Source organism: Artemia franciscana, chromosome 10 (genome assembly GCF_032884065.1).
Source record: "Artemia franciscana chromosome 10, ASM3288406v1, whole genome shotgun sequence".
NCBI classification, from domain to species: Eukaryota; Metazoa; Arthropoda; class Branchiopoda; order Anostraca; family Artemiidae; genus Artemia; species Artemia franciscana.
The window spans coordinates 26,551,452-26,575,287 of NC_088872.1; the positions used below are offsets into that span (position 1 = coordinate 26,551,452).

The window sequence follows — 23,836 nt, forward strand, 5'->3', positions numbered from 1 at the left end:
ATTTGGGGCATCTTACATCAAAATTCATCTGAAACATTTTAATGGTTTTTTTTATGACATAGGACACCATTAAAGTTTTGCATTTGCTTTGCTAAAAATTATCTTAAAAAGTGCCAAGTTTAGAGAGTTATGTTAATATTCTTCTTGCTGATGAGTATAATTATTTTTAAAATTCCTCCTGTTTAAAGTATTTTAGAGAGATGCTGAGCCAACCATGGGTATATTGTTGTCACAAATGATTTTTCTCAAATGGGCTTGTGGAAAACAAATACCTTAAATTACCTTAAATTACCTTAAATCGCAGCTTGGAGTGATATAAGGATTATCCATCCTTGTGATGCTCCATGAGAAAAAAAAAGAATTCGTTTGGTGTAGATTGTGGCTGTTAGATTAGACTCTTGTGGAGGACTCTGCAGCTTCCCAATTGTAAAGGAACTCCTGGCAGAGCCATTCCCTATCAAGGTGGGACTTGAACATGTCAATTGAAGTAGCAGAAACTGTTTCCTCAGAGAGCTGGTTCCACATATTGATGATTCTTTGGCTGAAGAAGTGGCTTCTATGTCTACTCGTGGAACGCTGCATGGAGAGCTTCAAAGAATGTCCTCTAGTACCAGAATGCAAGGGCTGTGCAAAGAGACTGGGAAGGGTATTCTTAGAGAGGATTTTTTTGGTTAAAATAATGTCACCCCTTTTCTGTCGGTATGTCAGCGTTGGCAGCTTCAAACGACGTAGTCTATCTTCGTATGGAAATTTATTCATGTTGGCAACCATCTTAGTGGCACGACGCTGGACATCCTCAAGCAACTTCCTATCTATATAATATAACTTCCATATAACTTCCTATATAATATACAACTTCCTATCTATATAATCTTCCTATATATAATAGAACATATAATTTCTCTTTTGTTATTATTTCAAGACTAGAATATCACAAAACTAAGCATTCATATTGCTGATTGTACCTTAAGTAAATACAATCCCTGATGGTGTTTTGTTGGTACCTGTTCAAAAATTTATTTGTCTTAATAAAATACATATTGTTTGTGGGACAGCAATGAAAAATGGGAGCAACTATGACTTGAGTTGTTTTTTTTTCAATATTTTCTTTTTCCAAATAATTTTTGTTCTCTGGTGACATTTGTGTTCCTTCCTAAGTGGCTGGCACTCTAGGTTGAGAATCCTTTGTCCAAAGGGCACAGGTTTAATTCCTGGTATTACCAGTTTATTTGGTTTGGGACAGGGATCAGTGATGTGACTCTGTTAGCTCAGCTAGAATTGGCCCAACTTTAAAAGGTTACCTAAAGAAATGTGGGGACAGTAAGCAGGAAGGGCATGCAAAAGCACAGGATGGCTGGCCCCTAGCTTCCTATTGCACTGCCTGGCTAAAGGACCACCTGGTCCTTTACTGGTCTTCTGACTTAGGCATTTAAGCTTTCTTTTAAACTTATTAAACATAAGTACAAATGAAGAAATGTCAGTAGGGTAGTTGTTCCTTTTCAATGAATTGTTGATGTATAGACAAGAGTGTGGGTCAGGAGAGATTGCTGGTAAATGTTTTGCAAGGTTTAAAAATTTAGGCAATTGCTCAGGTTGGCAACTGAGCACAAAAGTACAATTTTGTGAATGGTATTCTTTGTGACTGTTATACTTATGTAATGTCAAGTATTTTATAGTTAATCTTTATTGTTTTGCTTTAATTGCAATGGCCCTAGGACTTTAGTGTAATTAAACCAACTTACATCCATCCATTTTCTTCAAACAGATAGGAGTTCTATATACCCTAGCTTCAATAAATTTATATACAATTTTGAGACCAAGGGTTACAAAGTAGGTCAAAACTTGCAAATGGAACTGTGGTGCAACTAATTAATTTGTAAGGAATGTATATCAATTTAAAGAATTAAAAAAAAAATTTAGAATTCAAACAAGACAATTAAATAAATAAAAGTATCCCTTTACAATCATTTAATGAATTGTCACAAATGTAGGTCACTCTTAAGATTGAAATGAACAAAGCTTCAATTATGAATCTGTTTTCTTTCAACAGACTGAAGGGGCAAACCTCCAAGCTTTGATAAATTCAATCTCACTTTTGGGCTCTTTTCAATGGGAACTTTCTTTGTATTTTTTTTTTTTTACCAACTAAAAACAGTAGGGAAAGCATCAGGTATAATTGACTTAAGAGACTTGACAACGTTTAGAAAAAGCTACATGCAACCTGATCTAAATAAGGATGCTATTGTAGAGTATCAAAGAGAAGCCTACAGAAATATCCCAAATACAGTAAATTCATATTACAAAGAACAATAACAGGTTCATAGAATACCATTGAAGTGGTAAAGATACAAGAAAATTGCAAAAATTGAGATTATAAGATTAACAAGAAACTATGAAAATTGCAAGTACAGTACTAGCCTCCTTTCAACAGGACAAATAAGGGGATTCACACCCCAAAGCTCTGACTATTTTCAACTACACCTTTAGGAGCCAAAAAAAATTAAATACATTTTTTCACATATGTCAAATATGACTGTTGACTCAGGAGTTTAGGGTCAGGGATTCAATACTCTGTGGTGCCACAAATGGAAGGACCTTTGCTGTCATAAGCATTGTTAATCCTAGCACACACTCATATATAACATTCTGTAAAATCATAAACATCTTAAACAGCAAAAATAAAAGACTTTTTTTTATTTTTGATAAATATTATTTGAAAAAGGACACTACAAGGCAAATATCAGGTTCATCAGTATGCTAAATTTGATGTAACAATGATAAAATTTGTTAAATCTTTTCTGGGATCAAATGTGTTAACTATAGATAACACACACATTGCAATATCTATTTGTCCATCCATCTGTTTGATTGAGATTCTGAGACTATGACCCTAGGTCAAAAAGGCTAAGGCTTTTAAAGTTTTTTTCATTGACCTTAGGTCAAATAGGGAAAGAGGAGGGGGTTCTATACACAAAAAGTAGAATTTTTTGTTGATTTGCTGTAGTTAGTGAAAGGAGTATCAAATTTAAATGAAGGATGGAATAAATGTACATAGAAAAATATCACCAAATTGGATCCAACTAGAATTTATCAGATTTGTTTAGTATAATTTCAAGAATGGGTAAGGTGCTGTCTCTGATAGTTGACCAAGTTTAAAAAAATATTTTAGATCAAAAAGCTTAAAAATAAAATTGTGTCTGATACACAATATAGTTAAATATATGTAGTTAAAGGAAAAGCTACCATATTTTTCATCCCTGGGAAATTAGTTTTAAGCCCTGTCCTGATTAGAAGAGGTACCTCACATCAGGTTACTCAAAAATAATTCTAAAGGAGCTAGACCATGGTTAAAATGCTAATACTGCACTGATATTTAGTCAATTATACTGCTATTTCAGCTTATTTGCATTGTGATGTTAACAATGGGTTTGCAGCTTTAATGTGATGATTGCTTGAAGACAGGATTATCACCCTATTTAGGGTAGATCAATTTTATTTGAAAGAAAATCATTTGGTAAAATTCTAGTTGATTGACTTCTTGCTATCTCAGAAAGGGGTTAGGTTAGGAAAATAAAACTTTCAGGGATGCATCTACAGGCTAAAGTATGTCCTTGGAAGATACCCTGAAGTACCTACCTCTACTCCTTCTCTCTCTAGAGGGCCCTGACCTTCAAAATATGTGCTATAAAAGTGAAATCTTGCAAAATAGATCTTCTGTTGAATGAAGTACAACAAAATTGTTTTCACCTTCACAACTTTGCTCAATCCAAATTTATAAGGTTTCAAAGATATGCCAATACATTTCCTAAATTTTGAAAAAAAAACATTGATATGGCTCAGAATTCTACTCATAACAGGAATTGCATTTTCAGAACTAAAGGCAGAGAAAAAGCAACTGGTAACTAAAACTTAAGATAAAATGTTGTTTTGTCAAAATTTCAATTTTGACAAACCTGTTAAACTTGTCAAACCCGTCAGAAGGCGAATTTCAGGGCTCTCTAGAGGGAGAAGGAGTGGAGGTGGGTACTCTAGAATTCCTTCCCATGATATACTTTAGCCTGTAGACCCACCCCTGAAAGTTTCAATTTCCTAACCTTACCCCTTTCTGAGATAACAAGTCACTCAACTAGAATACTATCAATCACTTTATTAAACAACTATCAAAAAACTGCTGATCAGCTATTACTCTGCTTAGAGATAATCCCTTATTAGGGCATGAGAAATTTTGTGTTTTGTCTTTGTTTAAAACAGCTTAATTTTTTTTGCTTCAACAATAACAGAACAAGAAGTCAATGATCATTGTATTTAGCAGTTATCATAAAATTAAAGCTCTATGATCACTGATCAAGGTGAAGATCTACATCCTTAATAATAATCATCTAAAATCTGCTGACCAAAAATAAATTTTTTTTTTAACTGAGATATTCTTAGCCACTTACACTGGAAGTTTTTTTGTCACACATTTTTGGAATTTGAAATCTCTCTAGAAACAGATCTTTCCTCCTTATGCTCTAGTCTTCCTTATGCTTTGGATATGGATCGCCACTATCTTTCTTTAGTTTCTTCTGAAAAATCTCAGATAAATGCTGCAATTTCGTAGAATTTTTTCGTGGCGTTTTTGACGTCGTAACCCTGCGATAATTACAGATGAAATTCTAGTCCGGACTGAGAATTCTTCGAAGAATTCCAGATATGCGAAATTATACTTGGGATTTCGGACACGCTCGTAATCCTGACCGTTCGAGGGTTTAATCCGAGTAACCTCTGAGTTGCGTTTTATTCACTTTTCAAGTTGACTGAAACCAGCATTCCGACGTTTTATTTGCGATTCCGAGTTAACTTTTAGTGTTCGATTTGTAAAAGTTGACTGAAAGTTAATGAAAAGTTGACTTTTAACAACTTTTACATTTTGTACGTTCGTCTCAAGTTAACTCGGAAAGAAGGCAGAAGTTTCAATTATAGCTAATCACTTTTGTGTACCAGTTTGGTGAGTTATTGAGCTTGATTTTATGTTGTTGGGTAGGTTGCACTAAAATAGACTTAAAAACTATCATGAAAAGAGAAATCACCAATGCAACAGCACTAACACCAAAAAAAAAAAAAGAGAGATAGAAGGAGAAAAGGAAGACTGTTTTCCTAAATTAGTGATTAATATAGACCAGCACTTGAATGAGGCCTTAACCCTACTCATCCATACAATCACATAGGTCAAACAGCATAGCCACACACAATCAACCATAAAGAATAATCTATGGACAGGCAGTCATGTCGTCAATAAGTATAAGTCGTCATTTACCAAACAATAGAAAAAATAATATAGACAAATAATTCAGAGGCAACACCTAACATAAGGGCTCATCAGGAGAATACACTGGCCTATATATGGTTTCGTCACTCTAAATTCTCTACCCAGCACAGTGTTGTGGCTACCACAGAATATCCATGGCATCCCCGCGTCAGGTGTCACCCCCAAAATATATGCCTATGAAAGAAAAAAAAACAGCAAATGTAAAACAACCAAGTAAAACCAAAACAAGCTTATCCTGTTAATATATCCCTCTCTTTAGCAACAATGGGTAAACTAAATATTATAAATTTTTACCAAATCACAAATATTAACACATTGCAAAAAACCTGAATGAACTAAACAATTATAGAATTCATCTTTACCATGTGGCTAATTTTTAAGAAAATCCGCTCAATTAGAAACACAATTCAAAATAAATGGCGCTGCGACAACATTTGTCGAATCTCCGAAATTAGTTGAAAATTTCTTTAAGTATTTCTAGATAATTCTTTTGATATTTATTTAAAAGTTCGTTATAATGAAAACTAAATTTTTTAACTTGCCAAGTTAATTTATTTGCAGAAAAACCTCTTGATATAAATTTTTGGCTTAAGATTTTACATCTATTTTTTAAAATCAGTATAATTACTAAAAATCCTTGCATAACGAAGTAACTGTGAGAAAAACGCTGAATATGTGATATTTGAGTGTATATTACTTTCAGGGAATGGGAAACTAATCACTTCAAAATCAAAATCATCCGTTTTATTATACATTTTAAAACTTAATTTATTATTATCACAAATATTAATATTTAAATCTAAGAAATGATCTTCATGACCAGCGCCATGACTAGGCTCAAGAATAAGCTCTGATGGATATATATTTTTAGAAATATCAATGAAATCCTTAATATTTAAGACCAAAATATCATCTAAATATCTTTTATTATTTGACAAAGCATGTTTTAAATTAATTGGATTATTCTTATCCATCATATATTTATATTCTAGTTGACTTAAAAACAATTCAGCTATGAATGGGCTGGCATTCCCCCCCCATGGGAATTCCCACAATTTGCTTGTACAAATCACCCCCAAATCTTATATAAGTATTGTATAAAACAAATTCCAATAACTCAAAAATCATATCTAAGCTGTAACATCTCAAGTTAACTGTAGTATTAAAGCAATTTGTCCATATAGCTTTTTTATTATAACTCTCTATTTTTAAGAACCTTTTACTAGATAAGAGGAAAGATTTCTTGATAACCGTTTTTAAATTATCAAACACTACATTAAGTGATAAATTAGTATACATTGTCGCAAAATCGAAAGACTCAATTCTTTTAGCTGAAACCATTGTTAAAGAATCTATCACCTGCAGTGAATTATTAACACTCCAATATGGATTAAAATTCGAAAATTTTTTAATACCAGAACAATAGGTTTTAAGTTTATTTACAATTTCCTTTAAAATTAAAGAAAGGTCAGTAGCAGCAATGCGGGTTGGACATTTAGCTGCTCCAGCAATAAACCGTGGTTTAGGGGGATTCTTATGAAATTTTACAGTCGAATATAGGAAAGGGAACTTTTTATCATTGTCATTTATTTTAATATTAAAATTTTTAAAAAGTATTTCTTCAGTCTTTTCAATTAAATTCTCATCCTCTATATTTACCTTTTCGTAAACATTAGTTGTGCATAACTCCCTTTTTAAGATATCACAATACAGCTTCTGACAAATTATGACAAAATTATTATTAGCTTTATCCACTGGCACAATTACAAATTCATTCTTTAGATTAACAATTGCTTGTTTAATCTTCGCATTATAAAATAATGATTTAGTGTTACTATTTTTTAAGTTAGAATATATTTTATTTCTTATTCTACTAATAATTAAATTCTTCCAACTTTGAAAACTCTCTTTATTTTTATTCTCTTTCTTACACCACTTATCAATAAATGAATCAAAATCATTTTCCAAGCCATCAAGAACACTCGATGGTTTCAGATGATGAGAAAGACGGAAATTAGCCCCTTTATTCATTATAATTTGAAGATCATCTTGCTTTATTATTGACAAGTCCCCTGTTATAACATGTTTGTAAGTAGGATTTACAAATGGGCCAAGTTGCTTACAATTACAAACCGGTTTCCAATTTATATCACTATCTAGTCTTTTTAGTATTAAATTATAATTAAAAATAATTTGCCCAATAGTTTTTGAAAATTTTGTAAGTTAAAACTGGACTATCATTATAATTCAAATTACTAGGAAGGGCCTGTTTCACATGCCGCTGATTTAAAATTTCTGGTAAATTAATATCTTCAATCTGCTTACAAGTAAAATTAATAGGTAAATATAATCTGTTATCCTTATTACTAATCTTATCGAACTTTTTCTTTTTTGAAATAAATTTCGTTTTAGTTAGAATGCAAATTGTATCACATATTACTTTAAAATTATAATCAAGAGCTGTATTATTCTTAACAATCCAGAAAAGTTTGATTAAATTCCTCTTGGATAAATTATTTAGACATTTTATTACAGAAATCATACCCCTAGATTCAAGTAGCTGGCATAGATCTATAGAAAGCATATGTACATCTAATTCATTTTTTCTATTATTTTTCCTATGTCCTCTCGATCGTTTTTTACGTTTAGTAGGACAAGTAAAACGTTTAGTAGGACAAGTCTGTTATTCCTAAGGCAATGACTCCTGTCTGTTAACACTAAATTCCTAAGGCAATGGCAATTGAAACAAAACAGTGAAGATTAACTTTAAAATACTTGATAATACATAAATATAACAGTCACAAAGAAAAACCATTTGCAAAATTTTACTTTTGTGCTCAGTTGCCAACCTGAGCAATTGTCTCAAATTTTTAAACCTTGCAAAACGTTCACAAGCCATTTCTTATGACCTACACACTTGTCTATACATCAACAATTCATTGAAAAGGAAGGCCCACCTTACTGGCATTCTTTCCTTTGTACTTATATTTAATGGGATTAAAAGAAAGCATCTATGGCTAAGTCAATAGCCCAGTAAAGAACCAGGTGGTCCTTTAGCCAGGAAGCTAGGGACCAGTCATCCTATGCTTTACAAGCCCTTCCTGCTTACTGACCCTAGATTTCTCTAGGTAACCTTTCAAGGTTGGGACAGTTCTGGCTCAACCTACATAGTCACATCACTAACCTTTGTCCCAAACCAAATAAACTGGTAATGCCAGGAATTAAACCTGTGCCCTTTGGACAAAGTATTCTCAACCTAGAGTGCCAGCCACTTAAGCAGGAACACAAATGTAACCAGAAAAAAATTATTTGAAAAAAGAAAATTTTGAAAAAAACAACTCAAGTCATAGTTCCTACCATATTTCACTGCTGTCCCATAAACAATATCTATTTTATTTAGACAAATTAATTTTGAGAGATGTATCAACAAAACTCCCATCAGGGATTGTATTTACTTAAAATACAAATAGCAATATGAATGCTCAGTTTTGTGATATTCTAGTCTTGAAATAATAAAACAAGAAAAATTATATGTTCTATTTGTTTTCCACCAGCTCACTTGAGCAAAATCATTTGTGACAAAAATATACCCATGGTTGGCTTAGAATCCCTTTAAAATACTTTAAACAGAAGGAATTTTAAAAACAATTATACTGATCAGCAAGAAGAATATTAAAATAGCTCTCTAAACTTGGCACTTTTTAAGACAATTTTTTAGCTGTGCAAAAAACTTTAATAATGTCCTAATGTATTCTAAAAAAAATATTAAAATATGTCAGTAGTATTTTGATAGAAGCTGCCTCAAAAACTTTTATTTAAAATATATGAAATGAAGGGCCAAGCATTCCTTTACATTTTATGCAGCATGTAAAAAGAAAAACATTTCAAATTTTTTTTCACAAAAGAAGATTGATTTAAAAAAATAAATGTATTTTTAACAGAAAGCAACTGACATGAATGAAATGAAATAAAACAGAAATTCATGGAGAATAAATAATTTCAGCCATATATTTAACCTACAATCAGGTGGCATAAAATATTATTTCTAAATTTAGAAAAACCCAGTGTTATTGCTTAAAGTTCTGTTAAATCAACAGGAATTGTCTTTTCAGAACTAAGGCCAGAGAGAAAGAAACTGATAACCAAAAATTGATGTAGCCAAAAATTTCAGGACCCTCTAGAGGAGAAAGAAGTGGAGGTAGGTACTTTAAACACTTTCCTGGGACATACTTCAGTTAATTTATAGCAAACAGTATTACTGGCTTTTGTATAAAGTGAATATACCACTTGATGCGTTTTTTTTATGCTCTTTGCAAATAAATAATTGCTTCTATTGGAAATTCAGATTTAAGCACTTTTTGACCTCTTAAAAATGACCTAAATATAGGGTATAAAAAAGGCTTAAAATATTTGTCTCAGACTTTAAAACACTGGGCTCAAACTTACCATTTCATTATGAATCCATTTTTTAATGTTACACTATCCACAAGCAGTGATTTTCCACAATTAAATTGGATATATAAATTTTATCAATGTTATGGTGCTTTCCTCTTCCTTGACAGCAAATTTTTAATAAAAGCATGCATTTTTGGTCAAAATATGAAAGCTGGCTATTACAAATGCCAGTTATACTGTTTGCTGTAAATTTAATTATATTAAATGCAGTAATGGTTAGTTTACATATTTAATATATACTATGCTTTACCCCCACCCCCCTGATGTGCAAATACATAGCCCAAATTTGTTTCTAAACTATTACAGATTTGTGATTTCTAATATCTTATTATTTTGTAAAAAATGACCAAAAACGTATGCTTTAATTGAAATTTTGGCAACAAGGAAGATGAAAACGCCATAACATTCAGTGCTTGTGGATAATATATCATTAAAAAAATGGATTTATAATGAAACAGTAAGTTTGAGTCCAATGCTATAAAGTTTGAGATCAATGTTTTAAGCCTTTTTATACTCCATATTTAGGTCATTTTTAAGAGGTCAAAAAGTGCTTAAAATATGAATTTCCAGTAGAAATAATTATTATATTTGTAAAGAGCATAAAAAAAACGCATCAAGTGGTATATTCACTTTATACAAAAGCCAGTAATACCGTTTGTAGCATTTGACTATTTATAGTTTATTTATAAACCCAAGCACCTAGAACAAATACAAAATATAAGCACAAACAAGCAATGTTAGGCACAACATAAGCATAAACAAGCGGGTTAGTCCATAATGCTGCATCTCCCTTCTTTTCATGAAAGGCGGTCTGCCTACAAATCCGGCCTATTAGGTGGTCTAACCACTCTGCCGCTGCGGGTTTGCGGCATCACCTTTGATGTAGTGGTAGGGGATTTAGTCCCTGTGGCTGGGCAGTCGGGAGCGGCATTTTCAGGCGTAGGCACGATGGTTGGTGGGACAAGGGGTGGGTCAAAAGGTTCACCTTCTTCTCTTGGTAACGGAACATTTCTTGGCGAGGTTTCGATGTCTGTGCGGATTGGCTGGGGTGATTCGGTTAAGATGGGCTGGGATATGTCATTGCTTTCGTCCTGTTTGGTGGGCGGGATTCTGACCTCTTCCTTGGCTACTGGAAAGGAACGGCGGGAGATATGGACTCTATTTCGTCGCAGCCTGGAACCGTCTTCTGTCTCCACTACGTATGATCTGGGGTTCTCATGGCATGATATGATTTTCGCTTTTGTCCAGGGGCCGTTTGTTTTCTTCTGGATAAAAACTTGGTCTTCCAGTTGAGGTTCACGTAGCGGTTTCGCAGTCTTATCGTGATAGCGTTTCTGTCTTTCCTGTTCCTTCGATCTGTGTTTTAGGAAGGTCTGAAGGGGTGTGACTCTTGGTTTTAGCTGGTTGTATGTTGATGGTAGGACTGACCGTAGCTGGAGGCTCATGAGGAGTTGAGCAGGTGAGGCATGGCCGTCAACTGGCTGTTTCTATATTCTAGAAGTGCAATATGTGGGTCGTTTCCACTTTCTTTCGCTTTGGCTAGTATCCGTTTGCAGGTTTGTACTGATTTCTCCACCAGACCGTTTGATCTCGGATAGATGGGGCTGGAGGTTTTCAGACTAATTCCCCACTCTTGCGCAAAATCTCGGAACTCTTTTGAGAAAAGTTGTGAGCCGTTGTCTGAAGTTATCAGCTGAGGGATTCCGAAACGTGCGAAGTTGGCTTTCAGTTTGTCGATGATTACGGTTGATGTCAAAGTATCTGCTATAATAGTCGGCAGTGATGAGATAGCAGGTCTTGTTCCAGTCGAAAAGGTCAATGCCAATGTGTTGCCATGGGAGTGAGGGCGGCTGGTTGCTAATCAACGGTTCCTTTTGATTATTTGCTGCAAATTTAGCACATGTTTCACATTTATGGACGAAGGACTCAATGTCAGCGTTCATCCCTGGCCAGTACACAATCATCCGGGCGCGCTGTTTGGTTTTGTCGATCCCAAGGTGTGCTGAGTGTAGCTGATGAATTATGTTGGTTCTGAGAGGATGGGGTACGACGATTCGTTGACCTCTCAAAACTAACCCATCGTGGATTGCTAGTTCGTCTTTGATATTCCAGAATCGAACGGCATCTGTTGGGCACGACTGGCGTGTACCGGGCCATCCTTTGAGTATGAGTTCTTTGACTGCCTTGAGTTGAGTGTCTTTTTCTGTCTCGCGGCGTATTTCGTCTAGTTTGGAGTCGCTCACTGGCAAGGATTTCATCACTGTATGCACAAAAACTTCGATGTCATTCTGCATTTTGGTATCAACGTCTGGCAGGTGTAGTCGAGAGAGTGCATCTGGGACTGGGATATCTGACCCCGGGCTATAGTGTACTTCGATGTCGTATGGCTGGATCTGAATCATCCTTCGCTGTAGTCGTGCTGGTGCCGTATGGAGTGGTCGTGATAAGATGGTCTCTAATGGGCGATGATCTGTTGTCACGATGGTTTTTCTTCCATAGATGTAGTGATGGAAGTGCTTGCACCCAAACACGATCGCATACAGTTCCTTCTCTAGTTGAGAATAGTTCTGTTCAGTCGTGCTAAGGGCCCTAGATGCAAATCCTACGATCTTCCCATTTGAGGAGAGCTCAGTTCCAAGTCCATGCTTTGAAGCGTCAACCTTGAGTTCGATAACTTTGCATTTATGGTCGAAGAAAGCTAGATTTTCTGAAATGCAGCTCTTGATCTCTTTCATACTTGCTTCGTGATCGGTTTCCCATCTGAAATCGGTGGCTTTAGTAAGATCTCTCAGTGGCTTATTTTTCGAGGATAGGTCGGGTATGTATTTCGATAGGAAGTTGAGCATTCCTAATAGTGTCTGTAGCTCTTCTTTGGACTGTGGGCTTGGCATGTCTTGTATAGCCCTAATATTTTCTGGGTCTGGTTTTATCCCGTCTCTGCTAATGATATGTCCAAAGTACTTGACTTTGTCTTTGGAAAATTCGCATTTTTCACTGTTGAAGCGGATTCCTTTTTCTCTGGCTCTTCTAAGAACGGCGGATAGTCTCTGGTCGTGCTCCTCGCGGTTCTTTCCATATACCAGAATATCATCTACAAGTATTCTGATACCTTTCAATCCTTCAAACGCCTCTTTCATTTATCTCTGGAACTCGTCTTGCGCAGACACTAGGCCGAAGGGGTATCTCTTCCATCTGTATCGGCCGTAGATAGTGCTGAAGGTTGTATAGTAGGAGGATCGCGTGGAAAGTAGGAGTATCCAGTAGCCTGAGCGGGCATCAAGCCTGCTGAATAATGCTGCTCCATCCAGTTCAGCAACGGCATCGTCGAAAGATGGGACCGGATAGTAGGGGCGTTTTATCGCCTTGTTCAGGTCAACAGGATCGATGCATAGTCTCACATAACCATCTTTTTTTTCCACCATGACCATGGCATTAACCCAGTCTGTTGGCTCAGTGACCTTTTCGATGATATCGAGACTTTCTAGGCGTTAAAACTCGGTCTTGAGCTTCTGCTTTAGGGCTAGCGGTATTTTCCTAGCTGGATGTACTGTGGGCGTTGCATTGTCTTTTAAGTATATTTCACACTCTGTTTCGAGTTTGCCTATACCCTTGAAAACATCACTATATTCGCTGACTGGTGATTCTTCAATGTTCAGAACAAGCTTGATCAGGTTCATGTCTTTGCTTGCTTTGAACCCAATTATAGGTGTGGTGTTTGACTCAAACACATAAAAGGTGAGTTGCTGTGTAGGCCCATTTTTGTAGCGACAAGGAATGTTGCAGACTCCTACATAGGGTATTGTCGATCCACAGTAGCTGGTGAGGCGTTGCGTGGCTTTGGCGACAGCTTGTCCAGGTACTGTGAAGGTAGGATGTTGACCTGAACACCCGTATCGATCTTGAAATCAATGTGGATCTGCCCACAAACAGAAATCTCAGCAAAGATTTCATCCTTGCTGGAGTCCTTGTTGATGGCATACAGGAACACCTCTGTTTCTTCCTGGTTGTACAGGTTACTGGTGAATGCTGGAGTGTTTGTGGCCTCATTTCCAACGATATTCACCGCCTTACTTTTGCAGACTTTTGCAAAATGGTTCTGTTTTTTACACTTGGCACATGTTTTCCCTTTTGCAGGACACACATGCTGGGGTGAGTAATTTCCGCCACAAAAGTAACACTCTGTCTTTTTAAGTGAGAAGCTGGAGCGACTCTTTGCAACAGCATCCACTTCTTGTTTTATTTCCTTTTGTTCGAATGTCTTTAGTTGTGCTTGGGTTGACTCGTGAGCTCGACATATTGTGACAGCTTGGGCCAGAGTAAGGCTGTCAACGACGGCTAATAGTTTTTCACGTAGTTTAGGATTTCTGACTCCACTAACTATTTTGTCTCTTACCATCTCACTTTCACTTAAGTATCCACATGGTTTAACTAGAATCTTGAACTCTGTTATGTATTTGTCAGTACTTTCTGTGTCGTTCTGGTCTCTTTTCTGAAAAACATAGCGGGAGAACACTTGATTCTTTTTGGGGGCAGCATAGTCTCTAAACATCTTGAAGTAGATCTCGATTTTGTCCTTCTCTTCATCCGCAAGCTCAAAAGTGCTGAAGATTTCTCTGCCTTGTGCACCAACCCAGATTAAGAGGAAGGCACATGCTACTTTCTCAGACTTGTCAGCAAGGGGGCCTTGGCACATGAGCTTTGCGTGGTTTTCGAATGCGGTCCATTCTGAGTCGAGGTTGTCTGCATTTCAGTTTATTGACGGGTGGGTGATCTCCATGACGTCTGACACCATGTAGCATTTGACTATTTATAGTTTATTTATAAACCCAAGCACCTAGAACAAATACAAAATATAAGCACAAACAAGCAATGCTAGGCACAACATAAGCATAAACAAGCGGGTTAGTCCATAATGCTGCACTGTTTGCTATAAATTTACCCATACTCTAGCCTCTAGACACATCCCTGAAAGTTTCATTTTCTTAACCTATCCTCTTTCAAAGATAGCCAAAAGTAGCTAAAGTAAAATTTTACCCCTACTTCATGTTAAAAATCCAGTTTAGACAGCAATCTCAATGAATATATGTTATACATTATGGGCATTGACCTAACCATTCTAATTTTTTTCAACTAAAAATTATAGTTTGGTTTAGAAACTAGGCCTGTTTGATTTGGTAATATTTAAATAACTAACCAATGTGATAGCTGCCCTCCTAAGAACCAACGTTTTTAACAACATAAAAATTTTCTTCTGATTCCTTATTAAGCTTAGCCTATGCAAGATGGGCCTAGAACACCAAAAACCCTTTAAATCCTAAGGAATATGCATAAGATTACTTACAGGTCACTGAAAAGCTAAGATTATTTCCAATATTAACAGTTTCCCTGTCTTGTTTTTAAACAAAACGATTTCACATATCTAAATTTTTTGCTACTGAAGCGTTCGATTCGCAATTCTGTGTTGACTTTCTAGGTCAACTTCTTACTAAATAAAACGGCAGCAGAGAAAAAAGTCAACTTTTAAGTTAACTTTTATGAGTCGAATCAAACGCAACTCTGATGTCATATGCGTCTCATAAAACGCTTGGATTAGTTAGATAAGTAATTGGACAAGTAAAAGAACACAGGGAAGAATTTCTATTTGTATATTTCAGAAGAAGTAATTTCAATCATTAAATAATTTGGCTCACTGCTGACCTGTGAGTGTACGTCTCCTGTTTGGTAGTTTTCTTGTCAAGTGGGGTGTTTTGGTAGAGTTTATTAATAGTTAAGAAATTATTTTGGACCAGAGACAAGTTAGTCTAACTTTCAGTAAAATTCTATTTAATTGACTTCTTGCTATCTCGGAAAGGGTTTAGGTTAAGAAAATGGAACTTTCAAGGATGAATCTACAGATTAAAGTATGCCCCGAAAAGGTTTTTTGAAGCAACTATCTCCACTCCTTCTCCCTCTAGAGGGCCCTGACCTTTGATGACCTTTAAAATTATGTGTGTTATAAAAGTGAAACCTTGCAACATAGCTCTTCTGCTTAATTGAAGTACAACAAAATTGTTTTCAGCTTCATAACTTTTCTCAATTTCATTGTATAAGGTTTTAAAGATATGCAAATACATTTCCTAAATTTTGAAAGAAAAACATTGATATGGCTCAAAATTCTACTCAAATAACAGTAATTGCATTTTCAGAACTAAAGGCAGAGAAAAAGCAACTAGTAACTGAAAATTAAGGTAAAATGGGGTTTTGTCAAAATTTCAATAGGTATACACCTGTCATGTAGGCAAATTTCAGGGTCCTCTAGAGGGAGAAGGAGTGGAGGTGGGCAGTTTAAAATACCTTCCCAGTACATACTTTCGCCTGTAGACCCATCTCTGAAAGTTTCATTTTCCTAACCTAAACCCTTTCTGAGAAAGCAAGAAGTTAATTAACTAGAATTTTACTAAACTTTCTCCTGATCTTCAAAACTGAATGTTCCTGTTAAAAATTATTTTTTCCTGCTCTATCTTGTCCTTTAAATGCTCTGTGGAAACATGGACTGCTTTTCTCTCTCAACCCAGAGGGCTTTTGATTTAATTTACCTGCACACCTAGCCAGTCTACCTTTATTGTTTCAGATATGAGAATGGAGCTTGGTCAGTTGCATAGAAATTCCTCCTGTAAAGACAGCATTGTTCTATAGGCCAATAACAGGAGAGTAGTAGGCTATACAATTCTGAAAACAACTTTGAATATCCTTAAATAGCCTGCTTACTATGGGCACATTAAGGGGGGATTAGGGTCCTTTTAGAGAGAGAAGATGTAGAGCTGGGTATTTCAAAATTCCTTCCTGGGAGATAATTTAGTTTTTAGATCCATGCCTGAAAGTTTCATTTTCCCAACCTAACCTCTTTCCAGTAAAATTCTAGTTGATTGACTTTTGGCTATCTCAGAAAGGGGTTATGTTAGGAAAATGAAACTTTCAGGGATGGGTCTAAAGGTGAAAATATGTCCCAGGAAGGTATTTTGAAGTACCCAGCTCCACTCCTTCTCCCTCAAGAATGCCCTGAAATTTGTCTGCATCACAGGTTTATACCTATTGAAATTTTGACAAAACATCATTTTATGTCAATTTTCAGTTACCAGTTGCCTTTTCTCTGCCTTTAGTTCTAAAAAATGCAATTCTGGTTATTAGAGTAGAATTCTGAGCCATATCAATGTTGTTTTTTTTTTTTTTATTTAGGAAATGTATTTGCATATCTTTAAAACCTTATAAATTACGATTGAGCAAAGTTGTAAAGCTGAAAACAATTTGGTTGTACTTCATTCAAGCAGAAGATCTATTTTGCAAGGTTTCACTTTTATAACACATATTTTTAAAGGTCATTGAGGGTCAGGGCCCTCTAGAGAGAGAGAAGGGGTAGAGGTGGGTATTTCAAAATACCTTCCTGGGACATACTTTAGTCTTTAGCCTCATCCCAGAAAGTTTCACTTTCCTAACCTAACACCTTTCTGAGATAGCCAAAAGTCAATCAACTAGAATTTTACCCTCTTTCCAAGATAGCAAAAAGTAGCTTGTCTTGAATTTATTTATTTATTTAAGAATTAACAATGCTTCTTGACTACTATGGTCCCTGCGTTGGCCCTGCAGTGCATTCCTGCAGCATGATTTGATCTCTCGGTCCCATATTACCAAGCTAAGGTCAAATCCACTGTGCCACCGCAGGACTGTGTCTTGAATTTTACCTTTCATTAAAGTCATTTCAAAATTTATATTGTTTGCTTCTCAGCAGCTCTAACTGTACAGTAATACTATCCTACCATTAAAGGTAAGGGTTTAGAATAGTGGCTTTACAAAGGAGACATGCTACAACAAAAAGAGAGACTTTTAGATTGCTAATTTTGATACTTTTGTGTGCATTTTTTACAGTTGATCCCCAGTACACAATCATAAAAATAAGCATAAAATTAGAAATCTAAAAACGTCTCTTTTGGTTTTAGCATATTTTCTTCTAGACAGCTGCTATTCTACATCTTTACCTTTTTTTTTGTTTTGTTAACTACTGACAGTGACAAAAGATATTAAGAAGCAAATTAACAGAAGATTGAAGAAGTACAGGAAGCATCCATCCCCAGAAAACAAACAAAAATTTTCAAAGAGCAGGAACAAACTTAAAAATTTGACATGCAATTTGTATACAGGCTTTGAATCTAAGCTTGCAGATGAAGCTAAGACAAACCCAAAGAAATCCTGTCAATATGCCTTTAGCCAATACCATAATAGATAGGGCATCAGGAAACTGCTAACAGGGGAAGGTGAAGAGATAGCTGACATCAATAAGCTTGCAAACTCACTAAATCACCAATTTGTGTCTATTTTTTTTTACTACTGAACCCATTGGCCCTTTACCTCCTTCACCAGAATACATTGTAAAAACCCCAGTGGATAGCATCACTCTATTGCTCACAGAGTTTCTCAGACATCTACAGATGTTAGATACTTTACAAGTCACCAGGACTTGATAACCTACACCCCAGGCTATTAAAAGAAACTACAACAATTATAGCAGAACTGCTTAGGAAAATTTTCCAGAAATCACTTACTTCTAGGGAGCTGCCAGCCGACAGGAAAAAGCCAACATTACACCAGTTTTCAAGAAATGTAACCATTCAAAGCCTAACAATTATTGGCCAATTAGCCTGAACTCAGTTGTTGTCAAAATATTCAAGTGCATAGTCAATGATTCAATCCTTAAGCATTTGTCCACCAACAAGATCTTGTCACCCAAGATCTTGTTTTGATACTTCCAGTCTTCAGTTTACTATAGTGTAATCAATAAGATTAGCTGTCTTGCCATCATGTGGATACCATGTTAACTTATAGGCCATTTTATGATAAAATACTGTATTGGTCATAACTGAATTGTTATAGCTACAAAAATGCTGCAGTCTTGTTTTCTTTTCCTACACCAAGTTTGCCTAGACTAGGATACCATCTATCCCTATTTCTACTTACCTAGGCATTAAAATCTTCTAATAAAAACACTATATTTCCACCTTGAATCCTTTCTATTTGATCCTGCTATTGTAAGTAAAATTCATCTGAGTCACTACTGTCTTTTGTCTGTTTGTTCTACAGGAGCATATTCTACTAGGACTGATACCCTGTATTTATCAATCAGAATATCAATACAATAGTTATTTTTTAACGTCACAACATTCCAAGTTATAATTTTCGTATTCTTTAAATCGCCAAATTTATTTTGGTACCAGGAAAATCAATGGTTCCAGAACCATTGCAGGGCGGGGACCAATACATCTTCTCAGGTCTATACCAAAGTGCTTGATGTGGCTTAGAGCCAGTCAGCAAGAAGTCACTGAGACATTCAGTTGAATGGAGGCTTTGTGCAATCCTGGTCCCATCTTGGTTGCAATATAGTTTCAGCACTTGGTGATGCTCCTCTGTCAACAAGATTTGAAATCCTGCATAGAAAGTTTCAAGCCTATTACCTCTGTCTCATTATATATTCCTGCCTACAAATATAATGCTTCTATGAAGAGGTAACCCATAGTCAATAAATCAGCTAGGAATAGTTTTTTTCCTAGTCACGCCCACCAGAGCAGACCCATCTCAGAAGAATTGTCCATTAATCAGAATCCTATGCAAATGATGTATTGGTTACAAGGCTATAATTTCCCTGAGTGGCGCCACTCCTCAAGTAGGAATGAAGCTGAGTTTAAGGTTCCCAGTCTTGCAGGTACCCTAACAGGGTCAAGGCAGCCCATAGCAGGGGCCAATGGATCTGGATCTTACGCCCTGGTGTAGTTGTCCTCATATAGAGGATCCTACCATGATTGTTTTTGCATCACCATGCCATTGAATGCAATGCTAGGATAAGTTTTGTAATTCACAGGGCTTGTCTGCATGCCAATGGACCTGCTAAGTGTGCATTTGAGGGACTTTCTTTCTCCTCCGCCTGTATTTATGACCCCTGGCAAGGGTGTCAGTTTCCATCATGGACCGTAGGTACAAGGTTTCCTCTTGTGCCTCTTTTCATGTAAATTTTGTGTAAATCTGGGTAAAATATCCTTTTATTTCCAGGAAGAATTTAGGCCTTAACATGAGGAGTTTAAGAGAAAATTTGTATGCAAATAGAGAGAATAAAAATAGAAAAGTAGAAACAATGGATAAGCATCCATTTCACCTTTCACTGCTATTTCCAAACATAGGCTGCTAATTGCTACCTTGTCAAAAAAGAGTGCATACAACCCTAGGCTATGTAGGTTACACAAATTTGATGGTTTTACAGGTTTGTGCTATTTTTGGGATTATTTCTTTCTCAACAGCTTGTCTCATAAAGTCCATTTGAAACAAATCCCCACAAGATCTGGAAATTTGTGTCTAATCTAGGGCAGTGTTTAGACACAAAGAAATATGTGTCTAACCTAGGGCTCTTTTTTGGGGGGGGGGCATTTGTAAGGGTAGCAGTTCGAATATTTTGAAATAGTGTTAAAAGATGCATCAAGTGGAATGTTTTTCCTCTAGTTAAAAATTAATAAAAAGGACAGCTAAACCCTGTTTAATAATTCTTAGATTGCTCCAAGCTGCAATTTAAGGCAATTATGCTCTTATTCAAAACTCCTTTTAAATATAATGGCCACTACCTTCGCCCTTTGCCCCTTAATAACTTATAGCCCTAAGTAATATATTGATTTTTTGTTTTTTCATTGCTAACAAAGGTCAGTAAAATTGGTGCAAACAGTATTACTGGCTTTCATATAAAGTGACTATACCACTCGATGCCTTTTTTAATGCTGTTTACAAATACAATAATCGCTTCTACCGCAAATTCAGATTTAAGCAGTTTTTGACCTCTTAAAAATGACCTAAATATAGGGTATAAAAAAATTTAATAGTTTAGAAATAAATTTGGGCTATATATTTGCACATGAGGGGGATGGGGGTAAAGCATTTCATATATTAAATACGTAAACTAACCATTGCTGTTTTTTTTTTTTTTTTTTGTGCACATCGAATTTTAATGAGAACAGAAATCACCAGTGCAACAGCACAAACACATTAAAAAAAATACAGCAATGGTTAGTTTACGTATTTAATATATGCTATGCTTTACCCCCACCCCCCTGATGTGCAAATATATAGCCCAAATTTGTTTCTAAACTATTACAGATTTGTAATGACCCCATATATAGGTCATTTTTAAGAGGTCAAGAAGTGCTTAGATCTGAATTTGCGGTAGAAGCGATTATTTGTAAAGAACATAAAAAACGGCATCGAGTGGTATATTCACTTTATATGAAAGCCAGCAATACTGTTTGCACCAATTTTACCCAAAGGTCTGTGTTTTTTCAAACAGGCTCAAACTTTTTAAGCATTTGTTCAAAGGTATCCCTTTCCTTGTTCATTATCTTATTTTTCCTTTTTTTTTACTTTCATCACATTTATCTTGGAATATAAGAAAGACTATTACCTGGAGTCAGGTTTCGCCTGAACCAAAAATTGCAAGAGCTACCACAAGAATTTTTACAAAGTTGTTTGTCCTTTGTAAACATTCATGTCACTGACTGATACACTTCTCAAGGTTTTTTCTTGAAAGAAAAGTTTCTATTCAACTATGTTATTCAACTTCAGGGTCAAGGGGTTGCACACATGTGCAGTTTGGTTTTCCTTTTGTTTGTTAAAATTGTATATGGTAACCAGGCTATTGTTTGAATTGGGCCAAAGACTAGGGATATATCCATTGAATTTCATGCACCTTATGCTGCATACGTGTTTCTAAAGAAGTAAAATTTTCACAATCTGAAGCTTCGAAAACACTTTTTCACTGGCGAAATTGAAGATAAGTATCCTTCTTGTTCAAATTTACCTCTGTTCTTGCTTCCATTGACATGTTTATGCTTGTTGCGGTTTTACTTATGAGATTTGTTTCAGTATCACAAGGGCTATTCGCCTAATTTAGCCTAACTTCCCTGGATAGAATTTGCCACAGATAGCAGTAAATAATTGTTTGGCCATCTTCTGGCCAATGTGTAGGATAGCAGGCAGAACCATTTTAATCCTTGTGGAGTCAATTATAACCTTTTGTAGCACAGTGGATTGGTGCACTGCTTGGCAATACGGGGCCCAGGGTTCGATCCCCGCCTCAGCAAGGTTGGGCGACAAGCTTGCTACTTGCTCCTGTAAAAAAAAAACCAGCAACTGAAACGTTGATTCGACGCCCTATGCGCCAGCAATGGCTCTGGAGGATCTTTATTATTATTATTATTATTGGAGTCAATTATCTTTACATATCCTGGATCTGTAAGCATAAATAATCCCAAAACATCATGGTCTTTTAGGGTACTAGCCAATTTAATTTTTTGATGTACCTTTTTGTCTGACATGAAAAATATTAAAGAAAATAGGATGAAAAATATTGCCTAGGGGTTAAAGATTGGAAGCAATCAAGTATACGTCAAGACTGATGTAGTAAATCTGGTACAACCAGTCATTGTCAGTGCCTGGATGCACTTAAGCTGAAGTTCAAGTTCCTTATTATTCTTTAACAGAAAGAATAGTAGGTTCACAAATGCTATAAATGGTTACGGGAAGCATTTGATTTGAAAGGCTGTTTTCTTATCAAACAGTTCGTGGTAACGAACTGTAGTAAGGAGCGACCCGGCTCAATAGTAACCAAAACTCTAAAAAATTGAATTTTGATATCAATAGCTACATCAAAAGAATTGCATTTTAATGCTGATTTTAAATATATAAGTTTCATCAAGTTTAGTCTTACCCATAAAAAGTTACGAGCCTGAGAAAATTTGCCTTATTTATGAAAATAGGGGGAAACACCCCCTAAAAGTCATAGAATCTTAACGAAAATGACACCATCAGATTCAGCGTATCAGAGAACCCTACTGTAGAAGTTTCAAGCTTCTATCTACAAAAATGTGGAATTTTTATTTTTTGCCAGAAGACAAATCACGGGTGCGTGTTTATTTGTTTTTTGTTTTTTGTTTTTTTTTCTTTTTTTTTTTTTTTCCCAGGGGTCATCGTATCGACCAAGTGGTCCTAGAATGTCGCAAGAGGGCTCATTCTAACGGAAATGAAAAGTTCTAGTGCCCTTTTTAAGTGAACAAAAAAATTGGAGGGCATCTAGGCCCCCTCCCACGCTCATTTTTTTCCCAAAGTAAACGGATCAAAATTTTGAGATAGCCATTTTGTTCAGCATAGTCGAAAACCGTAATAACTATGTATTTGGGGATGATTTACTCCCCCACAATCCCTGGGGGAGGGGCTGCAAGTTACAAACTTTGACCAGTGTTTACATATTGTAATGGTTATTGGGAAGTGTACAGACGTTTTCAGGGGGATTTTATTTTGTTTGGGGGGTGGGGCTGAGGGGAGGGGGCTATGTTTGAGGATCTTTCCTTGGAGGAATCTGTCATGGGGGAAGAAAAATTCAAGGAAAAGGGCGCATGATTTTCTAGCATTATTATAAGAAAACAATGAAAAATAAACATGAAAACGTTTTTTCAAATGAAAGCAAGGAGTAGCATTGAAACTTAAAACGAACAGAGATTATTACACATATGAGGGGTTCTAAAAATACTTTAGCATAAAGAGCGAGGTATTTAGGAGGAGATAAATACCTCGCTCTTTATGCTAAAGTATTTTTAGTAATTTCAACTATTTATTCTACGGCCTTTCTGATTCAGGGGGTCATTCTTAAAGAATTAGGACAAAGCTTAAGAATTAGTGTAAAGAGCGAGGTATTAACGAGGATACAAACCCCCTTGTATACATAATAAAAATATAAGATTATGAAAGTTTGTTACGTAAGTTGCTAATTTATAAGTTACGTATATTTTTTACTAATAAAAACGTTCGTTAAAAATTAAAAGTTCTAGTTGCCTTTTTAAGCAACCGAAAAACTGGAGGGCAACTAGGCCTCCTTCTCCACCCCTTATTTCTCAAAATCGTCTGGTTAAAACTAAGAGAAAGCTATTTAGCCAAAAAAAGAATTAATATACAAATTTCATTTTAATAATTTATGTGCGGAGAGCCAAAACCAAACATGCATTAATTCAAAAACGT

At 35.7% G+C, this 23,836-nt stretch overlaps 1 protein-coding gene across 3 annotated transcripts in view; it reads left to right on the top strand.

The window, feature by feature from the left end:
• The window catches only part of LOC136031997 (short coiled-coil protein B-like), a 59,662-nt gene that overhangs the window by 925 nt on the left and 34,901 nt on the right, over nucleotides 1–23,836 (top strand). Inside the window, exon 2 of one of the 3 annotated variants that reach the window (XM_065712061.1) lies at nucleotides 9,421–9,506. The gene's annotated coding sequence lies outside the window, so the exon portion shown is untranslated. Of the gene's footprint in view, nucleotides 1–9,420; nucleotides 9,507–15,210; nucleotides 15,469–23,836 lie in introns of those variants that run through there. The other 2 variants (XM_065712059.1, XM_065712060.1) reach the window with 2 other exon arrangements.